Here is a 14,314-nt window from a genome sequence, read left to right on the forward strand (position 1 = left end):
CAAGGAGTTTCATATCAAATGATTTTATTACATCCAACTTTAATGTGTGCTAAAAACATATATTTTATTACAATAAATGCTACATGTTTACTGATGTAGCCTATGAAATACATATCACTCTCTGCCCTGTAATTTGGTGTGTCACATACTGCAGCATAACTTTCCTGCTATTTTCTTACACTATGAGTTGCCTTATTTTGTCTCATTTGCTTTTATCATATGTGCCTCCGCTGCACAGTTGTGCCTACTGAGCTTAATATCTTCATGACCCTGACACCAAGGTCAGAGCTTGTGAGATCATACCGTGTCCTTCATCCCATTTTCACCTCCAGGCTTGGCTGTCTCCCAGGACCACCAAGTTATTGCATTCCATTTAAGACAACTCATGTGTTACCTTCTTAATGTCCTCCATCATGTATTTCAGCATGTTTTATGATGCTTTGCTCTTATATTGATGTGCCTTGCAACATTTTTTATACAGTTTTCATTGTATATAACGCACCATTGTTGGTTTTGCCTGTTATAAATCGGGTCATGTTCAGTTAACAAGCTTTGAGTGTCTCCCATTGTTTATTTCAGTTGTAATGCTTAGAAGCTTTTGTTCTCTGCCCTGTCAAGCAGTATGCAATGCTTGCCATTATCTGGTACTTGTACAGTTAGTATGATATTTTTACTCAGCTAAGAGCATTTTGCAAAAGGTAAAGGTAAGGCTGGGAGCATACGCTGTAGCAGCGCATGGCCTCGGTGCTCATCTCTGTAACATTGGCCCTTGAGCCTGTGGTGTTAGGGAACCCATTACCCTGGGACACAGGACCAGTGTGACATCCGGGTTACCACAGTTGCAAAGGCATTATAGTAATTTAGCATGCATAGAATGTTGTATGCTTTGCTTGTATTTAAAGCACTGGATATGTTTGCTACACACACACACGCACATATATATATATATATATATATATATATATATATATATATATATATATATATATATATATATATATATTTATATATATATATATATATATATATATATATATTAGCAAATGCTTTCAACATCATATTTTTCCAAAAAAAACAAATTGATATAGTGTAGTTAATACCTAATAAAACATAAGAACAAATATATTTTTCTTTACCCCATTAGTAAATCATTTTACAATGAAAAAAAATAAGTGAAGGCTGGATAGGGTGCTGTGGCAGGTACTTCAAAAATAGTAAAGCTACTCCTGAAAAGTGACGTTTTTGGTGGGCTGCAATAGATGGCGCTACTTCCGCACGCCCGAGGAATTACTACATACCACTATCTCTTCGTATATAGTCTCTTTGGTTTACACCGTGGTGCCGTTGAAGATGCAGACGGAACAAAAATACGTGCACATATTCCTTACAGTGAAAATACTATCGCTGTATTTCAACTAAATATCGATTGTTAATATTTAAATTCCATAATTATACATAAGAAGTGTAAATTAGGTTAATTGAAGACATATTAGACGTCAGAGCGACGCGGAAGATTGGCAACGCTGGTTTCTTCCGAGATCGCCCCCAATCCTTCTTGGAAGTGGCTTGTGGCGCGGTGATGAAACACGCCCAAGAAATTCTCCCAACTGCGCGTGACGTCACCACGCCTGGGAGAGCACTATGATGAAACCCACCCCAGGGGTGGGTTTCATCAAAGTTCCCAAGTCCTTGGAAGTGTGTTCAAGGAGTCCCAAGCGTGCGAGAAACCTTGGGCATGTTTCACGAAAGCTCCCAAGCCTTGGAACCCTGCCTATCTCGCTCACCGCCTTGGGAGGCCGTGCGGGGTCTCCCAAGCGCTCCCAAGGAAGGTTCCAAGCGTCTGACTGTAAACATAGCAGCCCGTGAACAACCCCGCCAGCACCGACCAAGGAATTTTCGCCCGAGAAGGGACATCTTTAACGAGTACGATGACACCGAGTTCAAGAAGAGGTACAGGGTGGATCGTGCTGGCCTGTTGTTCGTCACTGACTTGGTGCGACACGTGATTGGCAACAGGACTGAGAGGAGCCGTGCGGTCACAGCGGAGCTGAAAGTGGCGTTGACTCTGCGATACCTCGCCACCGGGAAAATGCAGCAGTGCAGCGCAGATGACTTTGGAGTTTCCCGGGCCACAGTCAGCAGAATCATCACCCAGACCGTGGATGCTCTCGTGACACAAGAGAATATGAGGCGGTTCATAGGCTTCCTTTTAAACCGGGGGGAGCAGCAGAGAATGAAGGCGGAGTTTGCCGAAATTGCTGGTTTTCCCGGTGTGGTGGGTGCTGTTGATGGCACCCACGTAAGAATAGTGGCCCCACATGAGCACGAAGAAGTGTACGTCAACCGCAAGAACTACCACAGCATCAATGTGCAAGTGTTATTTGATGCACAGTGCAAGCTGCGGGACATGGTGGCGAGGTGGCCAGGGTCTACTCACTTCTTCTTCTTCTTCTTGGGTGTTTTATGGGGCTAGTCTACTCACGACTCACTAAATGTTTGTTTACACCGTGGTGCCGTTGAAGATGCAGACGGAACAAAAATACGTGCACGTATTCCTTACATTGAAGATACTATCGCTGTATTTCAACTAAATATCAATTGTTTATATTTATAATTCCATAATTATACATGAGAAGTGTAATTTAGATTAATTGAAGACATATTAGACGTCAGAGCGACGCGGAAGATTGGCAACGCTGGTTTCTCCCAAGATCGCCCCCAATCCTTCTTGGAAGTGCTTGTGCGCCACAAGCAATTCTCCCAACTGTGCGTGACGTGACCACGCCTGGGAGAACACTATGATGAAACCCACCCCAGGGGTGGGTTTCATCAAGAATCGTGTGGGTGAAAGGAAAAGTAGGTTTATAAAAGTATGCATGGGTGTGTACTTATGCACCAGTAAATGTGAAAAGTAAAAAAGGACTGAGAGAAAGGGAAGCTTTTTGGGAGGAAGTGAATGTATGTTTGAAGAGTTTTGAGAAAGAAAGGAAACTTATTATGATGGGAGATATGAATGCTAAAGTGGGTGATGAATGTGTGATGAATGTGGTGGGAAAATGGGGGATACCTGGGAAGAATGAAAATGGAGAGTGCCTGGTGGATGTCTGTGCTGAGAGGGGAATGTTCCTAACAAACACCTTCTTCAGCACAAGAATATCCACCGATACACATGGAGGAGGGGAGAAGATAATGAGCAAAAAGGATTGATTGATTATGTGGCAATAGATGAAAGGCTTAGAAAATAAATTTGTGACGCAAAGGTAGTAAGAGGAATGTTCGATGGATCTAACCATCTTGCAATGCTGGCAAAGTTAAAGCGGAAAGAAAAGTGGGTGCTTGAAAAGAAAGGTGAAGTAAAAAAGGAAATACTGAAGATAGAAAAGTTACAGGAAAAAGAAATAAAAGATGAGTATAACCGTGAAATGGAGAGGCCTTAACCCGAGAACGTCGGCAGACCCTTTTCTGGGCTTTCACGAGTCGTGGCTGTGGTATGGTGGACCATAAAAAGGGCTCGCCATAAAACCCACAATTCGAGCTAATTGTAGGCGGTGGTGGCATAGAGCAACCCACCATACATGCCCTGAGACATAGTGGTGGGTGAGTGTTCTTGAGATGGGCTTTTTTGTCATAGGTGGTGCTGTAAGGTCATGGCAGACTGAATTAGCTATCCACACAGTAATCACTTGTCAAATTATCTAAAGTAGACAACAAGAGACTCTAAGCTAGATGCCACGAGTCACAAGACTGTTTATTTTTTAACAAACACCTCCCAAAAAGAATGGAGTTTGGGTAAAAATAAATATTTTTAACAGCTTTATGGTTATGAGAGGAGCACTCTGATATACGTTCCATGCTCTTTTCTTGGTCTCAAAATGCAGTGTAATTTTGCCGTTCCTCGGCCACTTCTCGGCTTTCCCCGTAGAGGCATGTACAGTCTTCTATGCAGAACGTCTCAGATTTGATCAAAACTCACTACGAGTAAATAGAAGGAAGTATTGGGGCAGGAAGGAGAAAAACTTACCCATACGCAAATAAAATGTATTTTTGACTTGATCGACGTCAACTAACCGTGTTGCACAATCATGCATGTCATTGTTAGATGTATATTATCCAGTAAATGGAGAAAATACAAGATACAGGTCAGGCACCGATTACTGAGATGGGTTGGTTACATGTTTTTAGGGAGAGAAATGGTTGTGGAGTGGTGGAGATGTCTTGATCACCAGAGAAGAAAAAAGAAAAGACTAACAAGAGTGGAATAAATAATAAAAGATAACTCCTGTAAGAGTGAGTGAGAGAGAGAGAGAGAGGGCTGGACGGGGGACTTGACACCTTCGTCATGGCTCTTGACATAGCCGGAGCTTTCGACAGGGTTTGGCACCAAGGCCTCATCGCCAAACTTAAGAGCCTAGGTGTGCGAGGCACCCTCCTGCAACTCATTGGGGACTACCTCCATGACAGGGCATTACAGGTAGTGATTAACATTCTCCAGCTCATCCCAGAGGCCCAGGCGTACGCTTTAACTATACCCTTGCCTTCACCAGCGACAGATAAGACTGGCAAGGCACAGTTTGTCGTATCTACATACCACTTGACAAAATTGTCGCCTGGAGCACCTGCTGGCAAGTCACCCTGGCCCCTGACAAAACCCAAGCAATGGTTATATCCCGCAGGTGAGACATCAACAATCTAGCCGTGCCAGGGATACATCTGGAGGGGAAAATGCTACCCCTTCAAGACTCCGTCTCCATTCTCGGAGTGGAGTTTGATGCGAGACTCTCCTCCACTAACCATGATGGGGACAGCTGAGTGTTGTACAAGAACAGGGGAAAGATGTCTGGAGAAATTGAGTTTTTGAGGCACTTGAGGTCACCAAGTTCCCTGTGCCCCATTAAGAAGTGACGGCAAGGCCAGAGGCTTGGTGTTCCGCAGCGTCCAGCCCTGAGCTGTGTAATTCCCCCCTATGCGTCTGCACAAGGTAAACCTGCCATGGGCGGCAGGCTTACCTCATGCAGATGCATCGAGGAAAACAGCTGTTTGGTCAGGCCTGTCGCCAGAACCAGGATGGGCTGCCAAATGCTGCCCCCCACCACATACATTAATTTGGTTGAGTTTATGAAAAGGTCCATGTTTTTAGGCCACAATATATTTATCTGTGAAGCACAACAAGAACGATGTATACAAGCTGCGGACGAGACGAGTGACAAACGTGTAGATGTCGCAGCTGCCATCCTGTAACTGACCACTGCTGGCAGAGAGAAGTGCAAGCTATACAGAATTGCACTGTCACGTGATTCTTGAGTCATATGGAAAGTTCCGTTCATAACACTTACAGCAGCACAACACAACACCTCAGGGGAAGTGGATCTTCATGTGCCGAGCAATATCCGGCTTGGTCTTGAAATGCTTCTTACAAACATCACACTTGAACTCTCTCAGGCCAGAGTGTCTGAAGATGTGCATCTTGAGGTCACTTTTAACTTTGAACTTTTTGCCACACTCACAGCATTCATGAGGTCTTTCACCAGTGTGTGTAAGGGTGTGTGTGTTGAGGTCAATCTTAACTCTGAACTTTTTGCCACACTCACGGCATTCATGAGGTCTTTCACCAGTGTGTATAAGGGTGTGTGTGTTGAGGTGACCCTTAACACTGAACTTTTTGCCACACTCACGGCATTCATGAGGTCTTTCACCAGTGTGTGTAAGGGTGTGTTTCTTGAGGTCACTCTTCCTGATAAACTTTTTGCCACACTCAAGGCATTCATGAGGTTTTTCACCAGTGTGTGTAAGGGTGTGTGTGTTGAGGTGACTCTTCTGATTGAACGTTTTGCCACACTCACGGCATTCATGAGGTCTTTCACCAGTGTGTGTAAGGGTGTGTTTCTTGAGGTCACTCTTACTGCTGAACGTTTTGCCACACTCATGGCATTCATGAGGACTTTCACCAGTGTGTGTAAGGGTGTGTTTTTTGAGGTCACTCTTCCTACTGACCATTTTGCCACACTCTTGGCATTCATGAGGTCTTTCACCAGTGTGTGTAAGGGTGTGTGTGTTGAGGTGACTCTTCCTACTGAACTTTTTGCCACACTCTTGGCATTCATGAGGTCTTTCACCAGTGTGTGTAAGGGTGTGTGTGTTGAGGGCACTCTTGGCACTGAACTTTTTGCCACACTCTTGGCATTCATGAGGTCTTTCACCAGTGTGTGTAAGGGTGTGTCTCTTGAGGTCCCTCTTCATACTGAACTTTTTGCCACACTCACGGCATTCATGAGGTCTTTCACCAGTGTGTGTAAGGGTGTGTCTCTTGAGGTCCCTCTTCATACTGAACTTTTTGCCACACTCTTGGCATTCATGAGGTCTTTCACCAGTGTGTGTAAGGGTGTGTCTCTTGAGGTCCCTCTTCATACTGAACTTTTTGCCACACTCACGGCATTCATGAGGTCTTCCTCCAGAGTGTGTGGGTGTACTTGGTGAGGTCACCCTTCCCAGGGAGTCTTTTCCCACACTCTTGGCACTCATGGTTTTCTTCACCAGTGTGTGCAAGGCTGTGTCTAGTGGACCTGTTCTGTCTCAAGTTTTCCTGCACTCAAACTTTCCCTTTCCTTTATGGCTGGAGGTGCCAGCAGCAAGGTGGTGGTGGTGGTGAGGTGGCTCTCCTGATCACCCCTGATCTTCACACCACAGACAGTCTGTTCCTGCTGGTCCCGGCCACTCCGGCTGCTGCCCGGCCTTGCAGCCTCCACTGTATCAGATATCAGCGGCAGCAAAGACGTAGGGAGCGCTGAGCACAGCACCGCCTCAGACCCTCACTTCTGCACAGCACTGGCGGGGCTGTGGGGACAAAGATCACATCCTCATTGAAACAGGATTTAAAAAAAAAAAAAAAAAAAAAAAAAAAAAAAGCAGCTGCAAATTCCTAAAATGTATAACAAAGCATATCAGTTACTAGTTATCAACCACAATATTGTGTAAACTACACCAAATAAACTGGGTCAAAATAGACCCAGAGTAATGAATTAACTGCCTTCAACATTTTGGAGGCACCGTGTGGCAGGCAGCTGAAAAGCACCTTGTAAAGACCTTCAGGAAAAGGGAAACTGAAAACCAAGAAGGGGCAGAACCACACCAGAGAACAGACACCATAAAAAGGACATCAGGGAGAGAATACAATTGGAAAGTGCACAGAGCAGTGCTCTTCAGACTGGGCGTGCCAGCCACCTTCAGGTGGGCGAGATTAACCAAGGGGTGGATGGTTGTCTTGGCGGGACAAGTGGGTGGACAAAACCATGCCAGCATGTCGGGATACATGGATACATGAAATGAACATGAGCCAAACACCTCATACTGACCACCTGAACACGTCCAGTTACTGTTCCTTTCCTTCACAGCAGTGGTTGCCAACACACCCAGTTACTGTTCCTTTCCTTCACAGCAGTGGTTGCTAACACACCCAGTTACTGTTCCTTTCCTTCACAGCAGTGGGTGCTAACACACCCAGTTACTGTTCCTTTCCTTCACAGCAGTGGTTGCCAACACACCCAGTTACTGTTCCTTTCCTTCACAGCAGTGGTTGCTAACACACCCAGTTACTGTTCCTTTCCTTCACAGCAATGGTTGCTAACACACCCAGTTACTGTTCCTTTCCTTCACAGCAATGGTTGCTAACACACCCAGTTACTGTTCCTTTCCTTCACAGCAGTGGTTGCTAACACACCCAGTTACTGTTCCTTTCCTTCACAGCAGTGGTTGCTAACACACCCAGTTACTGTTCCTTTCCTTCACAGCAGTGGTTGCCAACACACCCAGTTACTGTTCCTTTCCTTCACAGCAGTGGTTGCTAACACACCCAGTTACTGTTCCTTTCCTTCACAGCAGTGGTTGCCAACACACCCAGTTACTGTTCCTTTCCTTCACAGCAGTGGTTGCTAACACACCCAGTTACTGTTCCTTTCCTTCACAGCAGTGGTTGCCAACACACCCAGTTACTGTTCCTTTCCTTCACAGCAGTGGTTGCCAACACACCCAGTTACTGTTCCTTTCCTTCACAGCAGTGGTTGCCAACACACCCACTTGTTTTAGATTTTGCCAAAGCCTTCAACAAAGTCCCAAACAAAAGACTGACATCAAAATTGAAATACTACGGTATTTCAGGACCTATTCTACACTGGATCACTGCATTTCTTACTAACTGGACTCAACGTGTTCTTCTTGACGGATCTTCATGTGACACCGTCCCTGTTTCTTCAGGTGTCCCACAAGGCACTGTTCTAGCTAGGCCCCCTTCTTTTTTCTCCTGTACATTAACGATCTTCCACTCTTAACCTCTAATTAAGTCTTCCACTAGACTATTTGCCGACGATAGTTTGCTATTTAGAGCAGTAAAGACTAGGGATGTACCGATGTATCGGTATCAGTTTCGGCACATTTTAAGAGTATCGGCATCAGTATCGGTGGTATCAGCACATTTTAAGAGTATTGGTATCGGCTGATTTTCTGCCGATAGTACCGATACTTGAAGGAGTTTTGTACATTGCATGTCACTCGTTGCAAATAATTTTGTTCAACAGGAAAAGTGTAATTATCTAGTATCATGATACTACATAGTTTTGAATTTCCTGTGATTTAATTTTCATCACTTTAAACGATAAGATTCATGTTACTTTGAATACAAGTACAGTACCCTCTCGAGTTTTGCGCTCGCTTCGTTCTGAAGGTATAGGGTGGATTTTATTTATTTATTTATTTTTTTTTTTTTTTATTTTTACATGTGGCCTGTGGCACCGGTAGACAATCCATCTGGGCCTGATGGTCAGCCCCGAGCCCGTCATGGCACAGGCAACTGTTTAAAGTGGCACCATTATAATTGGCTTATGCTGCCCCCCGGAGCTCACTTTTTTTTCCTCCTTTACACGCTTGTGATTCGCTGGGAGTCTGATGATGTCATCGCCGGCGCTAACCTAATCAGCGGCCTCACTGCCTTAAGGCGGTGTCACACTGGCTGTTTTCTTCTAACCATTATGGCTACTGGCAACGCCCGTACACCCATCCGGGAGCGAGCTGTCGGTTGTCCGTAAGCTGATGTCACACTGGGCCTTTTTCTTCCCCAAGCGTTGGCAGCAGCTTGGGCATTGGCAACGGACAAGTTTTCTGGGTGTGCGTCACACACATAAGGGGAAGTTAGAAGGGTGGGGGGGGGGCGGAGGGGCAGAAGGGAGTGTCAGGTCATATCATGACACACACACACACACACACACACACACACACACACACACACACACACACACACATACACACACACAAAGCCAAGAGTACACAGGATAAGTGGGCAGAGTTTTTAAAACTATACAAGGAAGCCAAAAATAGATATGTCCCAAAGGTAACCAAAAAGGATGTTGGTAAAAAGGAGTGGTTTAACAAAAGATGCGAGGCAGCTAGAAAGAGAAAGGAGGAAGCTTGGAAGGGATGGAGGAGATGAAGAAGAATCAACGCGTGGAACGATTTCAAACAAGCAAGGAATGAATATACAAAGATTAGGAGAGAAAAAAAAATAGAAATATGAAAAAGATATACAGCCGTCCCTCAAATAGTACGGTTTCCAATAGTACGGTTTCGGTTTTATACGGGTTATCATGGATGAATTTTTTTATGATTTTTTAATTTCCCGCTCGTCGCACAAAGTAGCCATCGTGTGAATGGCAACACTTTTCTACCAAAACACCTGCTGAAAGCATCCCAAGGCATTCGAGAAAGTGTGCACCTTGCAGAAGAATTCAGATTTAGGAGAAGTTACATTTCGGGATGAGTTACTTTGTGGTAGGGAGAGCATACCACGTGAATGAGAATAGTGTTCACTGTATCTATCATAGTGTAAAAGAAATTCTTGCCACAGTAACTGCGAGTGCTCCAAGAGTGTTGCAAGAGTGGAGATAAAGCCCGTCCTTTTCTGTTTGTTCATAAATTAACCTATTATAAACACATAAATAGGCATTTTCTTACCTTAAACAAGTAATTGGTGGGCAGGAGTGGGCACTCCTACGGAATCTGGGTTTCCCGCCTGGCTCAGTTTCTACTCGCCGGCCAAAGTTGCCAGTTTTGCATTTTCTGCTGTAGCGTTACCAAGCTGGACAAGTGAGCCATCCTGGCAGCGCTGCCTTCCACATTGTCAGCGAGCGAGCGATGTCACAGACTCACACTCTCTCGTACTCTCAACCACAATTTCTATTATTGCTCTCTAAATCATACTTTAAATAAAATATGAAACGATAATTGTGGAGATTGACTCCGCGCCTCCCAAATACGACATTACGCCTCCATTATATATAGTTAAGGGACGCATATTTAAACTACTCCAACCGAACTTTAAATACCCTGACCTCTAACAGGGGGCTTCGCCCCCCTCGACCCCCCTAGCATGGTAAAACTGCACTGAGACTGCAGCAGAAAATGCATAACTGGCAACTTGGGCCCATGGGTAACAGCTGAGCCAGGCAGGACTCGGATTCCGTAGTGTTTCTGAGGGGGGAGGGGGGGGCACTAATTTTATACGGATTTTTGAATAGTACGGGGTCCTGGGTCCCTAACCCCCGTACTATTTGAGGGACGACTGTAATCGACAAGTGCAAAGACCAACCCAAACTATTCTATAGACATGTGAACGGCAAATTAAAGAACAGAGAAACAACCAATACACTGAAAATGGATGGAACTACATATGAGGACCCAGCAGAGAAGGCAGAAGTGATGAACAACAGCTTCCACAGAGTTTTCACAAAAGAAGATGAATTTGTACAACCACCGGGCCAGGGAAGAGGAAGGGTTATGCAGGAGATACAGTTAATGGTGCAGGAGGTCAAGGAAAGCTTGAACAAGCTGGATGTAAGAAAGGCAATGGGGCCAGATGGAGTATCAGGGTGGATCCTGAAAGAATGTAGTGAGCAACTTGAAGAGAAACTGCACTCCATAATGAGTGCCTCCCTGAGTGAAGGAAAGGTACCACACGATTGGAATAGAGTAAACATAGTACTCACTAGTGTGGTTGCAAAGATATGCGAGAGGCTGGTTAAAAACAGGTGGTCGGATTTCTTAGAAGGTGAGAGAATTATCTCGGATTGCCAGTTTGGATTCAGGAGAGGGAGATCATATGTCACCAACTTATTGTGTTATTACTCAAGGGTGACAGATTTAATACAAGAGAGAGAAGGCTGGGGGGATGGAGTGTACCTGGATTTGAAAAAGGCATTCGACAAAGTACCGCACAGACGACTAATTTGGAAAATTAAAAATAGGGGCGGAGTGGGTGAGGGACTGATTAAATGGTTGGAGGACTTCCTAACTAACAGGGAAATGAGGACGATAATCAGGGACAAGGCTTCCAACTGGTGCCCTGTGATGAATGGGGTCCCACAAGGTTCGGTGTTGGCGCCAATAATGCTTGCTGTTTATATAAATGATATGGTGGATGGAGTGACCAGCTATGTTTGTTTGCAGGTGATGCAAAGCTACTGAGACGAGTGAATGATGTGAAGGACTGTGAGGCATTGCAGAGGGACCTGGATAAAACATGGGAGTGGAGTGGTACAGTCGACGATAGAGAGTAGTGTCACGGTTTTCAGAATGTTTAGTCTGGTGGCGGTATCTGGCAACTATACCACGGTGGCGCATTCACTGGTGATGTTAGTGACTCGTTTCAGTGTGTATCGTGTGTGTGACCGTGAAATTATAATATTGTATAATATTATATTATATTATAATATAATGTAGTTAGAAATATACAAGATTATATGAATTCAATTTAGAAATGCGATAAAGAATGTCTTTTACATGATGATGATGATGACGACGAGGTAAAACATCACGAACAGTCCGAAACACTTTCTTATTAAACTTTGAAAATACCGTGTGCAATGCTGTCCTTCACAGGGGCAGGCAGTAATTCATGCTCCTTACCATCAAACAGCAAATAGGCTTGAGGGTCTGTTTAACTCGCAGCCTTAATTCCCGTTACTATAAAGCCTCAAAGACAGTTCAGGAGATCATTAAAAATCTAAAATCATTTCTCAGCGAAGATTACGTAATATCAAAGTATAAATACGTGTGTGTGTGTGTGTGTGTGTGTGTGTGTGTTGATCTCGGGGCGTCGCTGACTAGCTGACCCCTTCGTTTTTCGCTGATGGACATATGTCTCCCGTCCCCACCCAGCCTCTCTCTCTCTCTCTCTCTCTCTCTCTCTCATTTTTTTAAGTATTAAAAATTATACGTTTCCACAGCCACTGACGTGACAGCTCAACTGCAGTGCCTGCGGACATAAGGGCTTTAATAGAATACCGCTGCTCCAGCCAAGGCCCATGATCGGCAGCGCCATCATGTGAACGTTTATAGCCTATTATTACGTATTAAAAAAATATAAAGAACAAGATCTCGGCTGTCAGGAAATTTTGTGATTTTTAGTTAAAAGGCATAACAATCTCCCCTAATAAGTGCAGCATATTTTTAAATGTATCATAGTTTGATAAACAACTTAGAGTTGCTCTTGACTAAATTTGAACGAAACTAAAAGCTCGTGTCAAAATGTAGCGACAGAGCCTAAAGAAAAAATATTTATTAAGCGTTAGCGACGGGCACTTTTGATAAATATCTATCTTAAAATTATGTAGAGTGCACCTATGACCACCAATCACCACAAAAGTACGATTTCGACAGGATATAATAATTTTCATGTCGCGTGGAGGGGTTGCCAGATGTCGCTTTCTGAACGAAACTTACTGGACAGTGTGTCACTACTCTCTATAGCCGACTGTACATGGCAGATGGAGTTCAATCTTGGGAAATGTAAAAAAATTGAGTTTGGTAGGAGTGGTAGATGTGAATATGATTGTAAGATGGGAAGTGAGATAATATGCAAAGGAGTGGAAGAAAAAGATTTGGGAGTGACTATCTCAAAGAACATGTCACTGGGCAAACACATCAACAGGATAACGGAGCAAACTATGAATATGCAGAGGAAAATTAGGACGGCATTTGTGTATTTGGATGAGGAGATGAAAAAAATAATAGTTATAATGATAAGGCCAAGGTTGGAGTATGCAGCAGTGGTCTGGTCTCCTCACGAAAAGAATAACATAAGAAAGCTGGAAAGAGTGCAGAGAGTGGCAACTAAGATGGTACCGGAACTTAGAGATTGGACTTAGGAGGAGAGACTCAATAGCATTGGGCTCACAACCCTGGAGAGAAGAAGAGAAAGAGGAGACCTGATAACGGTGTACAGGGTGGCGAGCGGAGTGGAGCATTTGGACAGAGAGGACCTGTGTGTGTGGAACGAGAGAGAAACGAGAGAACATGGAAAGAAGTTGAGGGCGACCACGTGTAGGCAAGATGTGAAAAAGTTTAGCTTCCCAAACCAAAGCATTGAGCTATGGAATAGGTTGGAGGAGGAGGTGGTTTGTGCAAGAAACATTCATTATTTTAAGGAAAAGTTGGACAAGAGCGGATGTGGAGATGGGACAGCGCGAGCGTAGCTCTTTTCCCGTATGTCACAACTAGGTAAATACCATAGCTGGGCGTTATCGCAATAAGTTATCGCGACACTTTATCGCTGATAACAAAATCAGGTTATCGGCCATCTGCTACTTATATATATATATATATATATATATATATATATATATATATATATATATATATATATATATATATATATATATATATATATATATCGGTATCTTTGTTACTTTTGTAACCAAACTAGCGATAATCACTACTTTTTTCCACCTCTCAGGAAAAAAAAATGTTGTTTCCTCCCTACTGCGCATGGGTGGCCCGGGCGCCCGGTGTTGTACGTGAAAACTTCGGGGTATGAAATATCTTCGGTGAAGAGATTTCACACTTAGATCATCAACATTAAAACACTACGTTATTTTTTTCATGTTAGACTCGAAAATCACTATATCAAAGAGAAAAATCATTTAACTTTGACCAAAAAATGATTATTCACTGCCTGAATTTTTTGATCGCATTGTAAAAAGTCCAAACAGAGACCAGCAGCTTGTGTTATCACATGGCGGCGTGCCGCGTGGCATGCACAATTCACGAGACCAGTGTTTGTAAATAAAAGCGCTAGCTTTTGACGGTGGGGATGCCAAATAACACAACACCGGTTCATGTGTTTCTAGTATTACGGTTATGGTTATTACGTGTCAATGTGTGGTTTTCATGTTTTGTAAGTTTTCTAAAACACAGATAATAAAAATTTGGGTTAAGGTTCGTTTTAGGTCCGTGCCAGTATCTCATTACCTACCTTATGGAACATCACTATCTC

At 43.8% G+C, this 14,314-nt stretch overlaps 1 protein-coding gene across 1 annotated transcript in view; it reads right to left on the reverse strand.

Moving 5' to 3' along the window:
• Positions 1–14,314, reverse strand: part of LOC126993920 (cuticle collagen 2C-like) — a 34,738-nt gene that overhangs the window by 19,241 nt on the left and 1,183 nt on the right. The window lies entirely within an intron of this gene.

This window comes from Eriocheir sinensis, unplaced genomic scaffold (assembly GCF_024679095.1).
Source record: "Eriocheir sinensis breed Jianghai 21 unplaced genomic scaffold, ASM2467909v1 Scaffold7, whole genome shotgun sequence".
NCBI classification, from domain to species: Eukaryota; Metazoa; Arthropoda; class Malacostraca; order Decapoda; family Varunidae; genus Eriocheir; species Eriocheir sinensis.